The sequence below is a fragment of the Benincasa hispida genome, chromosome 3 (assembly GCF_027475165.1).
Source record: "Benincasa hispida cultivar pf3 chromosome 3, pf3_genome.v1.1, whole genome shotgun sequence".
NCBI classification, from domain to species: Eukaryota; Viridiplantae; Streptophyta; class Magnoliopsida; order Cucurbitales; family Cucurbitaceae; genus Benincasa; species Benincasa hispida.
The window spans coordinates 53714976-53733598 of NC_143480.1; the positions used below are offsets into that span (position 1 = coordinate 53714976).

Below are 18623 nucleotides of genomic sequence, written 5' to 3' on the forward strand. Positions count from 1 at the left end.
GCAAACCATAAAGAACTAGAAATACATGCATTAAGAACAAGGATTCAACTATGTTAACTAAGTGCCAGGAAAACCATATTCAAATAATCAATTTATTCTTTAAATCTGGATTAAACGTGCGATACAAAGATTCAAGGTCAGCCTATACACCTAATCATGCTCATCTAATCAGTGCTACAAGGGTAAATTCAAAGCATGAACAATTACAAAGATACGTGTGAGCCTGAATTTAACTAGCTAAGATATGCATTCGTGACAGGGGCGTCAATCCAACGCACAAAAGCAAATCTAATTCATGTGAAATTCAAAGAAATACACAATTCTAATTTAAAGCACAAAATTGAACAGAAAAATCATCAAAATACAAGAACACTTGATCCAAGAACTAAACAAAAGATTACCTCATCGATTCATAGACAAACCAATAGGATACAATCCAGAATACGTCCATAATCCAAAAATAAAAACTAACCTAATGATACTGAAAACATAAAAGAAAAGGCAGAAGTCAAGGCCTCTCATATGCCTCCATTGAAGAACAATACAATTTTCAGCATATTTCGATCTAAAACAAAGAGAAGTATTTATAGAAAACGAGGTAGCGTCGCTATGCTTGGAATAACATTGCAACGCTAATGCAGTTGAAGTGGAGCGTAAAAATTCATCAATCATCGTAGCATCGAAATGCTCTAGAGGAGTGTTGCAAGGCTAGGCATTTTGTCTCTAAGCGTTGGAGTGAAGCGTCAGGCTGCATTGCAACGATGGTGAGGTTGAACATTCGCAGCGTTGTGACGCTCAGGGCCGCGTAGCAACACTGAGCATTCAGTCAAAAACTTGATACTCGATGCACAATGCTCCTTTACTCGATGCTCGATGCTCGTTTACTCGACAACCTTTTACTCGATTATACTCGACATCCTTTTACTCGATGATATTCAATGGCTGATTGGAACTCGATGCCATCTTGGTAAATTCGACTCCTTTGAAGCCCGGATGTTCAAATCAACTCCAAATTGCTTCAAATTAACCCCGTTCTTCACCAAATGATTAATTCTACCTTTTGATTGCTCAATACCTACAAAATAGAGAAATAAGCACGTAAAATCCGATAACAAGCTCAAATTAAGCTATAAATAATAGCTCTTTTTTAGAGCTATCAACCTTCGAAAAAAAATGTTTCAAAGGTTTATTAAAAGTTTTTTTCGAAGGATGTGACCTTCGAAAATAGTCAACTTTCTTATAGTGCCACTTTGTAATTGTTATAATTGTTGTAAAGTATTGCAAACGATTTGATCCTAATTGTTCATGTGGAGACATGTGAGTGTGAGTATCCTATATAAAGAGTTGTATAAGACTGGATCACGAAATGATTAGTCTCTCTTTATAACATAGTTACTTGAAGAGATTAGCATTTTAATAGGATGACCATAGGTGATTCGACCTTAATCCTGAGTGAGTTGTGAACTTCTGCCTTTGAGGACATTCCTTTGATCTATTTGGGTGAGAATGGCTAAATTTGTCAACTCAATATGTCTACTATTTTGAGGATACGTTTTAATGGGGAGCTGAAAATACAACTATACAAGATGGAATTCACTCATTCCTGTTGCTAGGGTAAGTAGATGAATTACTCCCTTAAGGGCTGATTTCGGGTCTTGAACAATGAGGTACCTCACTCTCTTTGTGGCTAGAGAAAGGTTTAATTTATAGTTGAACGATAACTAACTATTCATTAGAGGGATCAGTGGTACATTGGAAGTTAGATATAATTATAGGGGTAAAACGGTAAGTTGACCTAGCTGTAGTTACAAGCAATTTGTGAAGGGTCAACCTACTGTTGATTTGATATATCTATGGACAAAGAAATATATTTACAATGCAAAGAGTGCAGCTGATGAATGTTGATTAATTTAATTAAAGAGTTTAATTAATTAATCTCATATCATTTGAGCTTCTAATTGGTAGGTCCATAAGATTCCCTTGATTGCTCAATAAGTGTTAAATAAGAATCAATTAATTTTAGATTAGTTTGAATTGTTCAAATTAATTAAAAGAAATTAATTGTATGAGATGCAATTAATATATATATATATATAGATACATTATAATATAAAGTTTGATGAGAGAGATAAATATTTAAATATGATCTAAATATTAATTATATAAATGAGATTCATATTAAGAATATAGGTTAAAATTAATGAGAATATGATTCATATAATTATAGATTATGTGAGAATATAATTTGAATATGAATCAAACTGTTGGGATTGGTGTCCTAATTCTCCCGGAGTCTCGTTGTTTGTAATATACACATTGCTATGAATAAAATAAGAGTTATTTCATTCTGGCATTTACTCATATCCAATAAACAAAGCTCTATGTATGTAAACTTAAGCATGTATATGAGATATACAAGTGGATCATGCCTTAAGTGATAACCTAAATAGGTCTGTAGTATAAGGATTAAGGAGGGATTCCTGATCCTTGTGACACTACGGATACGGCCCACTTTGTAGAGGTTTGCAAGTATCGTGAACTACTACAGATGGTAGATCTTGACCATTCATGTGGAGACATGCTAGCGGGGTGTCCTATACAAAGGGTTTGTATAAGATCAGACCACGAGATGATTCGTCTCTAAATATAACGTCATTGATACTAGAGACTTACATCTCACCTAAACGACCATAGGTGACATGACCTCAATCCTGAGTGTTTTGGGAACTCTTGCCTTTGAGGGTGGTCCTTTGATTAGTATGGGTGAAAATGGCCAAATTGTCAACTCAAAATGCCTACCTTTTTGGGGACTTGTCTGATTTGGGAGCTGGAAACTCAGTTACACAAGAAGGAATTCACTCCTTCCTTGAAGTAGGGTAAATAGATAGATTTCTCCCTTAAGAACTGATTCCGGAGCTTGAACATAGTGGTCACAGCTTATCTTTGGAAGAGAGGACTCAATCATAGTAAGACTATGACTTATATTCATTAGAGGGATCAGTGGTACTTAAGGAGTTAGATGTAACTATGGGGGATAACGGTTATTGGCCGAGTTGTACTTACGAGCGATCTGTAAAGGGTTATTACACTGTTGATTGATTAAGATGGACACATAATATATCTGTAGTAAGGAGAGTTCAGGTGTTGATCTTTAGTAAAGTACCTGGCAGTTAAAGGATGGTGGTTCCCGTGACTAAAGAGTTTAGTCAATTATTCACATACCGTTGGAGCTTCGAGCTACAGGTCCATAAGGCCCCCTTGGTAACTCAATGGATTCAAGTTGAGGATCAATTCTTGGTGTTGATTTAAAATGTTCAAATTGACAAGAGGTAATTCAATTATATATGATATGATCGGTATGGTGTATGAGATACATCAAGTGGAGGATTAATGTAAATGAGATTTACATTAAGTACCATGGAATAGAAAAGGAGCTATGGTTTATATGTTTCATAAGATGAAATATTAAAACTATAGGTTATAAATATAGTATAGTAAGTTGGTTGTCATTTATATTTATAATAATATTAATTATTAGATAATTATCTCTTTTTCTCTAATAACCAATTGAGTGGGAGGTTATTGGTGGTTTTCATGGTAACCATGAGATAAAAGGAAAAATATTTTCCTAAATTTAGTAAGATTTGCAAAATATTGATTTGAGAATTCCAATCTCGAAAAGTACTCACAGAAAGGTTTTCAAATAAATAAGATTTACTAAACGACAACTTCGAAAGACTAGACGATCGTGGATATTTTCTATACAATAGACTCTCAGCTGGCCGATGAGCTTAACGATTGCATAGCTTTTGCTAGACGATCGCATAGCTTTTGTTAAACGATTGGGCATCGTCCTATAAGATAGGCTTTGATATCTCCCACTTGCTCAATCTTTATATGATTGTTCTCTTCTGGTCTCATCCTCTAACCAAGTCCACACAGAGCCCACACTCTGGATTCTCACATTGAGAATACCAAGGTAACCTTTTTGGTGGTGTCATATTCAACTCGACACAGTCGAGGTTCTGTGGCTGTTGTTTGTTGTCTTCGTTGTGTTCATGACTATGGTGATCGTTTTGATCGAGTTCGTTGTGACATGCAGTGTAGAGGTCGTGGTGTACGAGGTTGAGTGTTATAGCCTTACAGGTTGATCGAGCATTCGTGATCAAGGGGTCCTGAAGATGAGTCTTCAAAGGTATGTGAATTCTTCCCTTGATCGTGTAGTAAAGCATGCTGTAATTTTTGTTTTGCCCATAGCCTATTGTTTTTGTTTGTGATTGTAAATGTGTTTTTCATATACGATTAAAATTTAGAACAATACTTCCGCTGCTCATGGAAATCCTCATGTCTGATTTATTTCAATTTCCTTTATTTAAAGATTTCTTTAAATTACAAAGTGTTAATTTGTAAGGGTCCCTGTGTTTTTGGGCGTAATTAATATGCTATCGAGTCTGTAATTCAAAGTGTTTGAGTTAGTCAAGTCATTCATGATGAAGTTTTGAAGCATGGAGATGCGGTTCTCAGCGAAGAAGAAGATCAAGAGTTGGTTATGTCGTGTAGCCTCAAGTAAACAATCATTGGGATTTAACTAAACGATCGTGTAGATTTTTCTATATGATCGTGTAGTATTTACTAAACGATCGGGTGAATCGTTTACTCTATCGCGTAGCGTTGGTTGCCCGATCGCGTAGATGCTGGAGGTAAACGATCGTAGTGGGAGCATTTGATGCTTATCATTTAGAAAAATGCGTGCGTTAAACCATCGAATAGTTACCATGCCTCATCGCATAGTTACTACCTACACGACCACGCGGTATACGATACCAAAGCGCTCGCTCAGCGATCGTTTAGACGATCGTGCTTCACTGTATCGTTATCATTTACACAATCGTATAAGGCTTGCGTTGTACACGACACGCTAGATGATCACGTACCTCGTGTTTGATCGCATAGTAAAAGATACACGATCGTTTAGCCCTGGAAGCATAGGTAAATGATTGAGCAAAGCATTTGTACTTTCATGTAGACGATCATGGGGAAGTTTGGTACACGATCAGTGGAGACGCGTTGCTTCACCCAGACGATTCAAAGCCCGATTCGCCTATTTGAACCGGAGACTCCTTTGTTTTGTAATTGTTAGCTTATTTTTTAGGATTTTGAGGCAATTTTATTTGGTTCATCAACATTTGTTTTTTTTATACATGTGATGTATGGTATTTATATGGAAAAGTGTTTGACATATATTTTAAAACTCACCTTAGGTTTTGCAATTATTCATGCATCATGTATTATAAGTGTTATAACCTAGCATGAAGAAATTACGTGAAAGCATGTGCATGCATCATGAAAATATAAGAGTTATATTTATGCATGCAGTGAGCATTATCATGCATCATCTTTATATTGTAAGCGTTATAGTATAAGGGTGTATGGAAACATGTTTTACTTATTTCTTTGTTGTTTTGTACAAGTGTTATATAAAAAGGTAGCAATGAATGAACAATGCATTGAGCATGACACTTAGGCTGTTTATAAACAATATAAATGCCTTTCATGTGTTTAGCTTTGCGTTGTGATTGGTTTTGGTTGTTTCCGTTATAAGTGTCATAAAGGAAATTAGAACTAAAAAAAATAAGAAATAGTTATGCGGACTTAGGGTGAACTCATGGTTTTAAAAGGGTTTTAAACTTGGATTGAGATAGACCTAAGTTCAAAGGTTCTAATAAGATTAGTAACCTAGTTTAATCTTTTTTAAATCAGTTTAATAAGATTAAATTGATTGACATAAAAGATTAAAATTGTATTAAATCTATCTATAAGAAACCTTTTGTCTAAGGTGGGTTCTATCTAGGCTGGGGTTCTTAAGCTGACAGAAATGAAACACCCCTACTTGGGAACCTACCTGAAAAAGTGAATTAGATAGATTTTCTACAAGCATTCGATAGTTGGTCAAAGGCTCCATTAAAGAGTTTAATGGAAGATGATCAAAAGTTGTTTAACTATCCAAGGTAATAGTTACTCTTGGGCAAACCTAAAAAGTCACATAGTTAAAATTCTTAGCCATATTTTTTCTAAGTAAATTAAACCCTAGGTTATAAAATGCTCAGTAGGAGGAAGAGATGTATCTGATATGTCAATGATTCCATTCACATTTCTCCCTGAATGTTCACACAGTGAGATTTATGCTTTCCTCATGGTGCCCTGGGAGCATTCCCCTTCGGATGGTGTTTGCATGAGTCAATATCAAGGTGAACGGAAATAGTTTTTATAATAAGTGGGTGAAGGGTGTGTGTCAACACGTCCTATTGTCTCTATCATTGGTTCACATCGTGAGATCATTTTATACTCCCTCGTGGCGCCTTGGAAGCGTCCCCCTTCGGATGGGTTTTGTGCAGTTGGTCAAGATCAAGGTGAACTCCAGAAATGGATAGGGTCACTTTAGATTTTACCCCAATCGGATTTTTCCCTTCGGATTGGATGCTTAAGGCGGATCTCTAGGGCCTAAAATGGCAGGTCACACTTACGGGAGATTGTTAAGTAAGTTAATGATCTTTTGACCAAAACAATGATGACTAGTCATTATAGGAGCAAGAGTTGCTCTGGCATTAATGACTGGTTGAGAATTTCTCAATTTAGAGGAGGGATAATTGACCTCCCTTCAGTGGCTTTTACCCTAAACCTTTGAAGCGTCATTGCAAAACTAGATATCATATGGGGTTCATGTTAGTTTTGCTAGACCTTATTGGATGTTGTTTTTTTCAACGGGTATTTTCTTAAAACCTAACGTAGATCAATGTGTTTTTGTTTTCAGCAACTCGTTTGTATTTCTGTTTAATGCCTTTAATTTGACCAATTACATACAACGGAAAGAGTCTTGTAAAACGTATTTCGTGGCAAAGGACCTCGAATTTGTCATGGTTGAGGAATGTCCTCAAGTCATGACCCTTGATGCACCGCGAAATGTTCATAATGCATATGAGATGTGGATGAAGGTTAACTCTTTAGCCTGACTTCACATATTGGCTAACATACCTAATGTTTTGGCCAAAAGGGTTGAGAACAAGGTCATTGCATGAGAGATCATGGACTCGTTGCAAGATTTGTTTGAATGTCAGTTCTTACTTTTCGAGCACAAAGAGATGGATGATAAAACCAGTAGTGTCAGTTCCTAAGTTAAACTTCAGGAAGAGGAAGCAATTGTTGCTAACTTTGTTGAGATTCATGGAAGAGAAATGTTCTCTGAAATACAACTTGGAGTTATTTAGGTTCTGATACTGATCCCACTACTCTCAAAGAGAGGAGGATGTCTAAAGACAGTAAATATGATTTATTGGTCTTGGAGACGTGTTTGGTAGAGAATAATGGTTCTGCCTAGATCCTTGATTCGGGTGCTACCAACCATGTCAGTTCCTCTTATCAAGGATTCAGTTCCTGACAAACGTTGCCATAGGGAGAGATGACTCTTAGAGTCGGCACTGTTGAGGTTGTTTCAGTTGTTGCTATAGACAGGATGAAGTTATTTTTGGACAAGAAACGTTATCTGTTACTGGATAATGTTTTCGTAGTTCCTCATATTAAGAGGAACTTAATCTCGGTTTCTTGTCTCATTGAACAAAGGTATACTGACTCCTTTTCTGAGAATAAAGTGTTTATTTTCAAGAATGGAATGGAAATTGGTTTTGGTTCGATGGAAAGTAACTTATATGTACTAAGGTCGTTAGTCACGAATACTAAAATGTTCAGTACAGCGACAATAGTTAAAAGACCAAAGATTTCTCCAAAGGAAAACGCCCATCTTTAGTATCTTAGGTTAGGTCACATCAACCTCAATAGGATTAAGCAGTTAGTGGAAAATGGACTTCTAAAGAGTTTAGAAGAAAACTTCTTGTCGGTGTGTGAATCATGTCTTGAAGGCAAGATGACCAAACGACCTTTTACTGGAAAAGGTTACAGAGCCAAGGAAGCCTTGAAGCTTGTACATTCAGACCTCTATGGTTCGATGAGTGTTAAGGCTCGAGGTGGGTATGAATATTTCATCTATTTCATAGATGATTATTCAAGGTATGGGTATCCCTACCTAATGCAATGTAAGTCTGAAGCCTTTGACTAGTTCAAGGAGTATAAGGCTGAAGTTTAAAACTTCTTAGGTAAGAAGATAAAAACACTACAATCTGATCGTGGTGGAGAGTATATGGACCTCAAATTCCAGAACTATATAATAGAACATGAGATTGCGTCTCAACTCTCGGCCCCAAGAGCATCTCAGCAGAATAGTGTATCAGAAAGGAGAAACAGAACCTTGTTAGACATGGTTCGGTCTATGATGAGTTATGTTCATCTTCCAGACTCGTTTTGGGGTTTTATAGTGGAGACTGCATACTATATTCTGAACAACGTTTCCTCGAAAAGTGTTCCTGAAACACCTTTTGAGTTGTAGAGAGGTCGTAAAGGTAGTTTATACCACTTCAGGATTTAGGGGTGTTTGACACATGTACTTGTGACTAACCTGAAGAAGTTGGAACCGTGTTTGAAAGTTTACCTCTTTATAGGCTACCCTAGGGAAACAAAGGGTTGATACTTCTATGATCCAAGTGAGAACAAAGTGTTTGTTTCTACAAATGCTATCTTCTTAAAAGAAGAACACATAAGGGATCATAAGCCACAAAGTAAGCTTGTTTTATGTGAGATTTCTAGTGAGACTGAGACTACTGAGGGTTCAACAAGAGTTGTTGAATAGCCCGACAGGTCAACAAGGGTTGTTGAGGTCGGTGCATCTAGTCAACCAGCTCAAGAGTTGAGACTGCCTCAACGTAGTGGGAGGGTTTTGAACCCACCGGATTGCTACATGGGTTTAACTAAAGCCTTAAACGTCATTTCTAATTATTGGGTCGATGATCCATTGTCTTTTAAGAAAGCAATAAAGGATGTTGATAAAGATGAATGGATTAAAGTCATGAACCAGAAAATAGAGTCTATGTACTTCAATAACGTCTGGGAGCTTGTGGATCCTCCTGTTGGGTAAGACCTATTGGGTGTAAGTGGATCTATAAGCAAAAGAGAGGTGTAGATGGAAAGGTGCAAATTTTTAAGGCTCGACTCGTGGCAAAGGGTTATACCCAGGTCGAAGGAGTTGACTATGAGGAAACTTTCTTACCTATTGTCATGCTCAAGTCTATCAGGATACTCTTGTTCATAGCCACATTTTATGATTATGAGATATGGAAAATAGACGTCAAGACTGTCTTTCTTAATGGTAATCTTGAGGAAACCATCTACATGACTCAACTATAGGGGTTCGTAATTCCAAATCAACTTAATAGGTCCATTTAGGGGCTGAAACAAGCATCTAGATCATGGAACATTATATTTGACATTGCGGTCAAGTCGTTTATCCTTGATCAAAATGTTGATGAGCCTTGTGTTTATAAGAAAATCATCAACAGCTCAGTCGCTTTCCTAGTACTGTATATGGATGATATCCTACTCATTGAAAATGATGTAGAGTATCTAACTAACATTAAGAAATGGCTAGCTGCCCAGTTCCAAATGAAAGATTTGGGCGAGGCACAGTATGTTCTAAGGATCCAAATCATTCGGAATCGTAAGAACAAGAGGTTAGCCCTGTCTCAGGCATCGTACATCGATCAAATGTTGATCAGGTATAGGATGCAGGATTCCACAAGGGGTTTGTTACCCTTCAGGCATGGAATCGTATTGTCTAAGGATCAATATCCTAAGACACCTCAAGAAGTTGAAGAGATGAGATGGATTCTCTATGCTTCAGTTGTAGGAAGCTTAATGTATCCTATGTTATGCACCAAACCCGACATTTGCTATGTAGTAGAGATTGCCAGTCGGTATTAGTCCAATCCAGGATTTGATCACTGGATGGCAGTCAAGACAATCCTCGAGTATCTTTTGAGAACAAGGGACTACATGCTCGTGTATGGAGATAAGGATCTGATCCTCACATAATACACAGACTCTAACTTTTAAACCGATAGAGATTCTCGCAAATCGACATCGGGGTCAGTGTTCACTTTGAATGGAGGGGTTGTAGTGTGGCAAAGCATCAAGTAAGGATGCATCACGGACTCCACTATGGAAGTTGAATACATAGGCGCTTGTGAAGCAACTAAATAGGCTATCTGGCTGAGAAAATTCCTTTCAGATTTGGAAGTTGTTCCAAATATGGATTTGCCTATCACTCTCTATTGTGATAATAGCGAGGCTGTGGCAAATTCGAAGGAGCCTCGGAGTCATCATCGGGGCAAGCATATAGAACGAAAATACCACTCGATCAGGGAGATTGTACATCGCGGTGATGTGATAGTCACGAAGATCGCATCGGATCACAATGTTGTTGATCCCTTTACAAAGACTCTTATGGCTAAAGTGTTCGAGGGTCACCTGGAGAGTCTAGGTCTGCGGGACATGCGACATCTTGTCTAGGGCAAGTGGGAGATGATACTGGGGTATGTCCTAGTTTATTGTATATTGTACATGTCTTTCTCTTGTATTGTACATTAGTCTCTCGAGGCATTAGGACAAGTAGGAGATTGTTGGGATTGGTGTCCTAATTCTCCTGGAGTCTCATTGTTTATAATATACACATTTTTATGAATAAAATAAGAGTTATTTCATTCTGGCATTTACTCATATCCAACAAACAAAGCTCCACGATTATTGTATGTAAACTTAAGCATGTATATGAGATATACAAGTGGATCATGCCTTAAATGATAACCTAAATAGGTTTGTAGCATAAGGATTAAGGAGGGATTCATGATCCTGGTGACACTACGGATACGACTCGCTTTGTAGAGGTTTGAAAGTGTTGTGAACTGTTACAGATGGTAGATCCTGACCATTCATGTGGAGACATGCGAGCGGGGATATTCTATACAAAGAGTTTGTATAAGACTGGACCACGAGATGATTCGTCTCTATATTTAACGTCGTTGATACTGGAGACTTACATCTCACCTAAACGACCATAGGTGACATCACCTCAATCCTAAGTGTTTTGGGAACTCCTGTCTTTGAAGGCGATCTTTTCATTAGTATGGGTGAGAGTGGCCAGATAGCCAACTCAAAATGCCTACCTTTTTGGGGACTTGTCTGATTTGGGAGCTGGGAACTCAGTTACACAAGATGGAATTCACTCCTTCCCCGAAGTAGGGGTAAGTAGATAGATTGCTCCTTTAAGGGCTGATTCTGGGGCTTGAAGATAGTGGCTACAGCTTCTCTTTGGAAGAGAGGACTTATTAGGGTTGATGCCCTAAAGTCTCGTGTCCTATAGTTTGTAAACAGTATGTACGAACACTTGTCTTGTTAATATATGATATTTACTTCACATCTTGTATTTTGCTCGGTTACTTGTTTTATTTGTTTTACCACAAACCAATAAACATAAAATTCCTGATTATTTGTATGTGACTCAAGCATGTATGTGGTAACATACAAGTGGATCATGTCTTGAGTGATAACCAAAATGGTCTGTAGTAAATGAATAAAGAAGGGAAACCTATCCTGGAAACACTACGGACGCGGCTCGCTTTGTGGAATGGTCACAAGTGTTGTGACTTGTCACAAATGGTTTGATCCTGATCATTCTTGTTGGGGACATTCGAGCGGGGGCATCCTATACAAAGAGTTTGTATAAGAACTAACCACCAAGTGTTAAGGTCTCGTTATATAACACCGTTCATGACAGAGACTTCACTTCACTAGGATGACCATAGGTAACATGACCTCAATCTTGAGTGAGTTGGGAACTTCTGCCATTAAAGGCGGTCCTTTGATTTGTATAGGTGCGAGTGGCCAGGTCGCCGATTCAAACCTACCATTTTGGGGATTCATCTGATTTGGGAGCTGGAATTCAGCTACACAAGATAGAATTCACTCCTTCCCCGAGGCAGGGGTGAGTAGATAGATGGCTCCCTTAAAGGCTAATTCTAGGACTTGAACGATGTGGCGCTACACACCTTCTCTTGGCCTGAGTTGTGTTCACACATAGTTGGACTATGTTGTATTGTTCATTAGAGGAATCAGTGGTACTTAAAGAGTGAGAAGTAACTACAGGGGCAAAACAGTAAATTGGCCTAGGTGTACTTACGAGCATCTGTGAAGGGTCATTGTACTCATGATTTGTTATATTCAATGGACACAGAAATATATATGTGATAAGAAGAGTTCAGCTGTTGGTTTTTAGTGGAATCACTGACAGTTAACGGATGTTGGATCTCATGGCTAAAGAGTTTAGTCAGCTATTCACGTACTGTTGGAGCTTTGAGCCACAGGGCTATTAGATCCCCTGGGTTGCTTGGATAAAGTTGAGAACTAGTATTTGGGTTAATTTGAAATGTTCAAAATGACAAGAGGAAGTTCAATTATATATGATATAATTAGACTGGTTAATTATATATGATATAATTGGCTAAATATATGAGATACATTATTTTGGAGAAAATTAGATATAAATATAATTTATATCAAGTAAAAGAGAAAATACTATAGTAGAATGTGATATCAAACTATAGGATAAAAATATAATATGATTATATTTATTAATTAATTGATTGATTAATTATATGATAATTAACCAATTTTTTCACGTTCGGACGTGAGTAGTGGGCAGCGTTGGTTATGGTAATCGGTGGGTTAAAAATGAAAAGAGTTTTCATTTTTCGTATCGAGTATTAATAATTTTCGTCTGCCAAAAAAGAATTTGTGAAATGATCGCCCGAGAGACTATACGATAGTAGCTCTTCCATCTAAACGATCGTCTACCTCACGATTTCTTTAAACGATTGTATACGTTTTTCCTAAATGATCATTCAGCCTTTCCTACATGATCATGTAACTCTTCTATATAATAAGCATTTCCACTATACGATAGCACTGTATTATCTCCCACTTACTTATCGTCTACACAAATTGTTGTCCTCCATCCTCTACCAAATTCACCAAAGCCTACCCTTTAGGTTTTTACTCCGAGAATACTCGGGGTTCATTAGTGCTGGTGTCGGCCCCGTTGTAGTGTTCGTGTTCGTATTGATCGTGCTGTTGCAGTCGACGTTTCCACCAGGTGTTGGTAGATCTGTTGGAGGAATCCGCTGCTTGGGGTTCAGAAGTTCGAAGAGAGTCTTCAACTAGTATGGAACCCTTTCCTTGTTATTTATTTTGTTCTGAGCATGCCGATAATTAGATTTATGTGCATAATTATTTGTGTTGAATGTATATATTTTGTATTTCGGTCACTATGAAATCGGAGCGATCTGAACACGCTCATGGAACTCTTGGTATGAGATCCTTCAAGACTCAGTCATAGTAGGACTATGACTTATGTTCATTAGAGGGATTAGTGGTACTTCAGGAGTTAGATGTAACTATAGGGGCATAAAGGTTATTGGTCGAGCTGTACTTACAAGCGATCTGTGAAAGGTTATCACATTGTTGATTGGTTAAGATAGACACATAATGTATCTGTAGTAAGGAGAGTTCAGCTGTTGATCTTTAGTCGAGTGCCTGGTAGTTAACGAATGGTGGATCTCGTGACTAAAGAGTTTAGTCAGTTATTCACGTACCATTGGAGCTTCGAGCTATAGGTCCATAAAGTCCCCTTGGTAGCTCAATGGATTCAAGTTAAGGATCAGTTCTTGGTGTTGATTTGAAATGTTCAAATTGACAAGAGGTAATTCGATTATATATGAATATGATCGGTATGGTGTATGAGATACATCAAGTTAAGGATTAATGTAAATGAGATTTACATTAAGTACCATGGAATAAAAAAAGAACTATGATTTATATGTTTCATGGGATGAAATATTAAAACTATAGGTTATAAATATAGTATGGTAAGTTAGTTATCATTTATATTTATAATAATATTAATTATTGGATAATTATCTCTTTTTCTCTAATAACCAATTGAGTGAGAGGTTATTGGTGGTTTTCATGGTACTATGAGATAAAAGGAAAAATATTTTCCTAAATTTAGTAAGATTTGCAAAATGTTGATTTGAGAATTTCAATCTCGAAAAGTACTCACGGAAAGGTTGTCAAGTAAATAAGATTTACTAAACAACAGCTTGGAAAAACTAGACGATCGTAGAGAGTTTCTATATGATAGATTCTCAGCTAGCCCATGAGCAAACGATCGCATAGTTTTTCCTAGACGATTGTATAACTTTTGTTAAACGATTGGGCATCGTCCTATACGATAGGCTTTGATATTTCCCACTTGCTCAATCATTTACGCGATTATTCTCCTCCGCTCTCATACTCTAACCAAGTCCACACTCTAGATTCTCATACTAAGAATACCAAAGTAACCTTTTTGGTGGTTTCATACTCAACTTGACACAGTCAAGGTTCTGTGGCAGTTGTTCGTTGTGCTCATGACTTTGGTGATTGTTTTGTTCGAATTTGCTGTGATCGTGCAATGTAGAGGTCGTGGTGTACGAGTGTTCGAGTGTTGCAGTCTTGTGGGTTGATCAAGCATTCGTGATCAAGGGATCTTGAAGATGAGTTTTCAAATGTATGTGAATTCTTCCCTTGATCGTGTAGTAAAACATGTTGTAATTTCTGTTTTGCACATAGCCTGTTGTTTTCTTTTGTGATTGTAATTGCGTTGGAACGATCCTTCTGATGCTCATGAAAATCCTCATGTCTGATTTCCTTCACAAACATGTAAGGATTATTCATGTGAATAATATAAGGTTTTGATTTAATTGTATTAAATTCAATAAATATAATTAAATGTAGAATGAGTCATTTTACGTAATGATGGGGAGTTATTCCCTATTTACTCTTGCACATAACATATCACAGAGTAATTCTGTACAGAACGTGATAAACACAGTGAAGGATACTCTCTACAATTCTTCTTCCTCTCAACTTAAAATTCTCTCTCAAAGAAAACTTGCTTCTCCCTCACCGAAATTAAAAGACGAGCTTACAACTCCGTCTTGATTCTTACTTTCAGAATAGCTGAAGAAAGCTTTGGTGATGGTGTCCAAAAGATGTTATGACTTTGCTGTGTTCGTGGAAGAAGATTTGTGACGTGGAGAAAGAGTTCGTGATCTCTAGAGAGGAATACGTGAAGATCAATTTCCTTCAAGGGTAAGTTATTTACTTTTTCCTTTCCTCTCTATGTAATTAATTTAGAAAGCATACTTAGAGTTACTGTTTATCCTTTTGTTTTATAATTTCTCTATTTTAAGTTGCTTTCTAAAAAGAATTCACTAACAGGCGATCATTCGCTTCCGCATTAGAATTTGATCCCTTCATTGATGTAGATTAAAGAATTAAAATATAGCATGTAATAAATTGGTGTGTTTGACATCACTATTGAGGAGTATTCAAAATCAAGGATTAAAATATTGACGGCAACATTAGCCTAGCTCGATTGACATAAAACATGTGCTTTCAACTACGAGCAAGGATGGAAAAATTGCAATATTATCGAAATATTGCATAAATCATGGAATTGATAAAGATACGAGGGGATAACATGTTTTTTTTCTTCTGAAAAGATCCGCAAGATATCACCAATATTGTCGGTATATCATTTTGTGGATATATTGTTGATAGCTTTATAAAAGCATGGAGATACTGTTGAAATATTGCGTATAAGTCGTCGAGACATCGTGGATATATATTGCCCAAATATTATGGATAAGACATCGACATGTTTATTGGATTTTGAGTTATGCAAATAATAAATAACACTTATTTGAAAAATAAATAATACTTTATTTATTGATAATTTATTTACAAAGATTAACTACTAGATTTAGGACATAAATCTCAACATATAAAAGGTTGGAACGCTCTTCGATCATCATCAACCACCCCTTTAAGAAAAACCCCAAAATTATTCTTTAATCTCTTTAAGAACAAAAGTTCCTCTGAAGAGATGACTTCTTTAAGTTAACCCCTATCCATGAGAGATGACTTCTTTAAGTTAACCCCTATTCATGAGAGCGTGTTATAGAGTGAGATTCACCTTTAGAAAGGATCAAATCTTCCTATAGAGTACCTTATTTTGTTGGCTTCATTCAAAATTTTTATTTATTGTTTTTCCATATCTCTTCTTTTAGTTCTTTACTATTTTTATTTCCATTTTTCCATTATTTCATCATTTTCCTACATTGTAACTCATGACGTTGGATTTAATGAAGTCTATTCATTTTATCTGATTATAGGCTAAGTTTATAAGAGATTCAATCATGTGGATACCCTAAGACCTTATGGCTTGAGTTTATGCCAATGCATCATGTTGTCTTGACGTTTCATTTTCTTTGTTGAGTTTATTGTTATTTTGTTATATTAAATTGATCATTTAATTTAGCATGCTAGTGGAGTCTTACTGCTAAGAAGGTTAAGATGTAAACCAATGTCACGAAGGAATTTGGGACTAAGAGCCTAGAAATAGGATTGTCATGTAGCCATAAGAATAAGGTACACCATAGCATAAAGAAATTACATGAAATCAATCTAAGATCCAGCTAACCATTGAAATATAGGTATTAGCTACTTACAGCTTCTAAAGGAACTTAATAGAAGATCGAATAGGAGAAGTTCTATGTCCATGTTGAGTCACTGTCCAAGTATAATGCAGTCGCATCGCTTAAGACTTCCCTTTTGGCTGAAACTTGATTGTAATCTTTGCTTTCATCTTCAATATATTTTAATATCATGCATTTGTTATTCTTATTCAAATTCTACCCTTTCAAGTTAAAACTTAAATCAAAATAATAATTAATCTTTGATCAAAAGATTAAGAGCACTAAGCATATAATACACGTGAATGAATGATTGTATGACATAAGTGTTTAAATTAAATCAAGAATAAAATGGATTACTAAAGTTTCAACAGAAACATGCAATTTCTTAGATCGAAAAGGTAAAAATATTTAAAAGGTCCTCCCGAGCTTGAATAAGTTTCATGCTCAAAGTTAAAACCTAAGATTCCTATATGATTTGTCCCTTCGAGGACACCCGATAAAATTGAAATGACTCGAAGAATATTAGCATGGTCTTTGCACGAGACACATAAATCAACATTGTTGTATGTTTTTTAAAGACCAAATAAAATATTAAGTTCATTCTCTAAATGATCATTAAGTGAACTCTATACCTAAATTTCAGAGTTACACATAGTCATGCAGCTATTATGTTCTAATTCAAGTCCCACCCTTCTAAGCCAAATCCCAAATCAAAGATCATGTATTAAAATACCAATATAATAAAAGCATTGCACATTCAATTTCCATACCAGAGAATTGCAACATGAAGAATCTTTATTAAAATTAAATAATAAATTCCAAAATATTAATCCATAACCTTATAATTCCATTACTCAAAATCACCATTAAAAACTAGAATTATAATAAAAATATCCTAATATCAACTACAAAGAAAAAGAATAAGAACTCCTAATGCATGTTACGTTCGTTCCTGTTTTAAGCTCTTTGAATTTCTTCTTAGTTCTAAAGAATATCACTCAACTCAACAACTTCTTCAATGTATAGAAAGTATTGATTATTCAAACAAAACGAGCTAAAACTCAAGCTTACAAATGGCATAAATATGTCATTTACCAAGTATCCTCCTATTGGTATTATTGGAGCCGACATTAATACACATCCATGACATATTTCTAATTATGTTAAAAAATTTGAGCATAGTATAACTTTGGAGCAATATTGTTTCTAGTTCTATCAAATAAATTATCCAGATGTTGGACTAATACCTCATTTAAGTTAACGTTTTAGGAAAACGTAAAAGGAGAAACAAACACAGAAAAGGCAAGCTGCAGAGGAAGCTGAGAAGACTGCGCCAACGGCTATCTTGAATATTGATTATTTCACCAATACAGAACAATCCGGCTGCCAATGTTTTTAATATACAAACCCTAGAATCAAAAGGGCAAAAATAGAAATTGAATAAAATAATAATAGTGTACATGTGTCACTATGCAGTAGGTGGTTCTTGGATTAAATATTTCTTCTCCTAACAGAATCGGTTGACTAGGATAAGGCCATATCACCTACTGACTGTCCTTCCAGGTAGACTCATTGTGCCATCTGTATTGCTGACGTTGACAACTCTTTCCTTGTCCTCAATATCCCCCCTCAAACGAGGTGGAAGTTCAACTATTCCGAGTTTGTGTCGAATAGTGAAAGAATTGACTGTGTGTAAGAGTTTTAGTAAGGCAATCAGCTACTTGATCAATAAAGGGAACGTGTCGAATTTCTAGGAGGCCTTGGAGAACTCTATCACGTACAAAATGGATGTCAATCTCAATATGCTTCGTTTGAGCGTGAAAAACAGGATTAACTGCTAATGCACCAGCACTCAAATTATCACACCACGGTATTGGTTTGGTACGTTGATGAATTCCAATCTCTCCAAGAAGTTGTTGAATCCAAATAATCTCAGTAGAGGCATGAGCAAGCACCCTGTATTATGATTCAGTGCTTGAACGGGCCACAACAGACTACTTTTTCGATGACCAGGATACAAGGTGGCACCAAGAAATACACAATAAGCAGCAATGGATTTACGGCCATCTAAGTTTGTTGCCCAGTCAACGTCAGAAAATGCTGAAA

The 18623-nt window shown here is 36.3% G+C and overlaps 1 pseudogene; it reads left to right on the forward strand.

Annotated features, from left to right (window-relative positions):
- Nucleotides 1–16994: 16994 nt before the first annotated feature.
- LOC150037379 (U6 spliceosomal RNA) lies at nt 16995–17090 on the forward strand (annotated as a pseudogene).
- Nucleotides 17091–18623: the final 1533 nt, after the last annotated feature.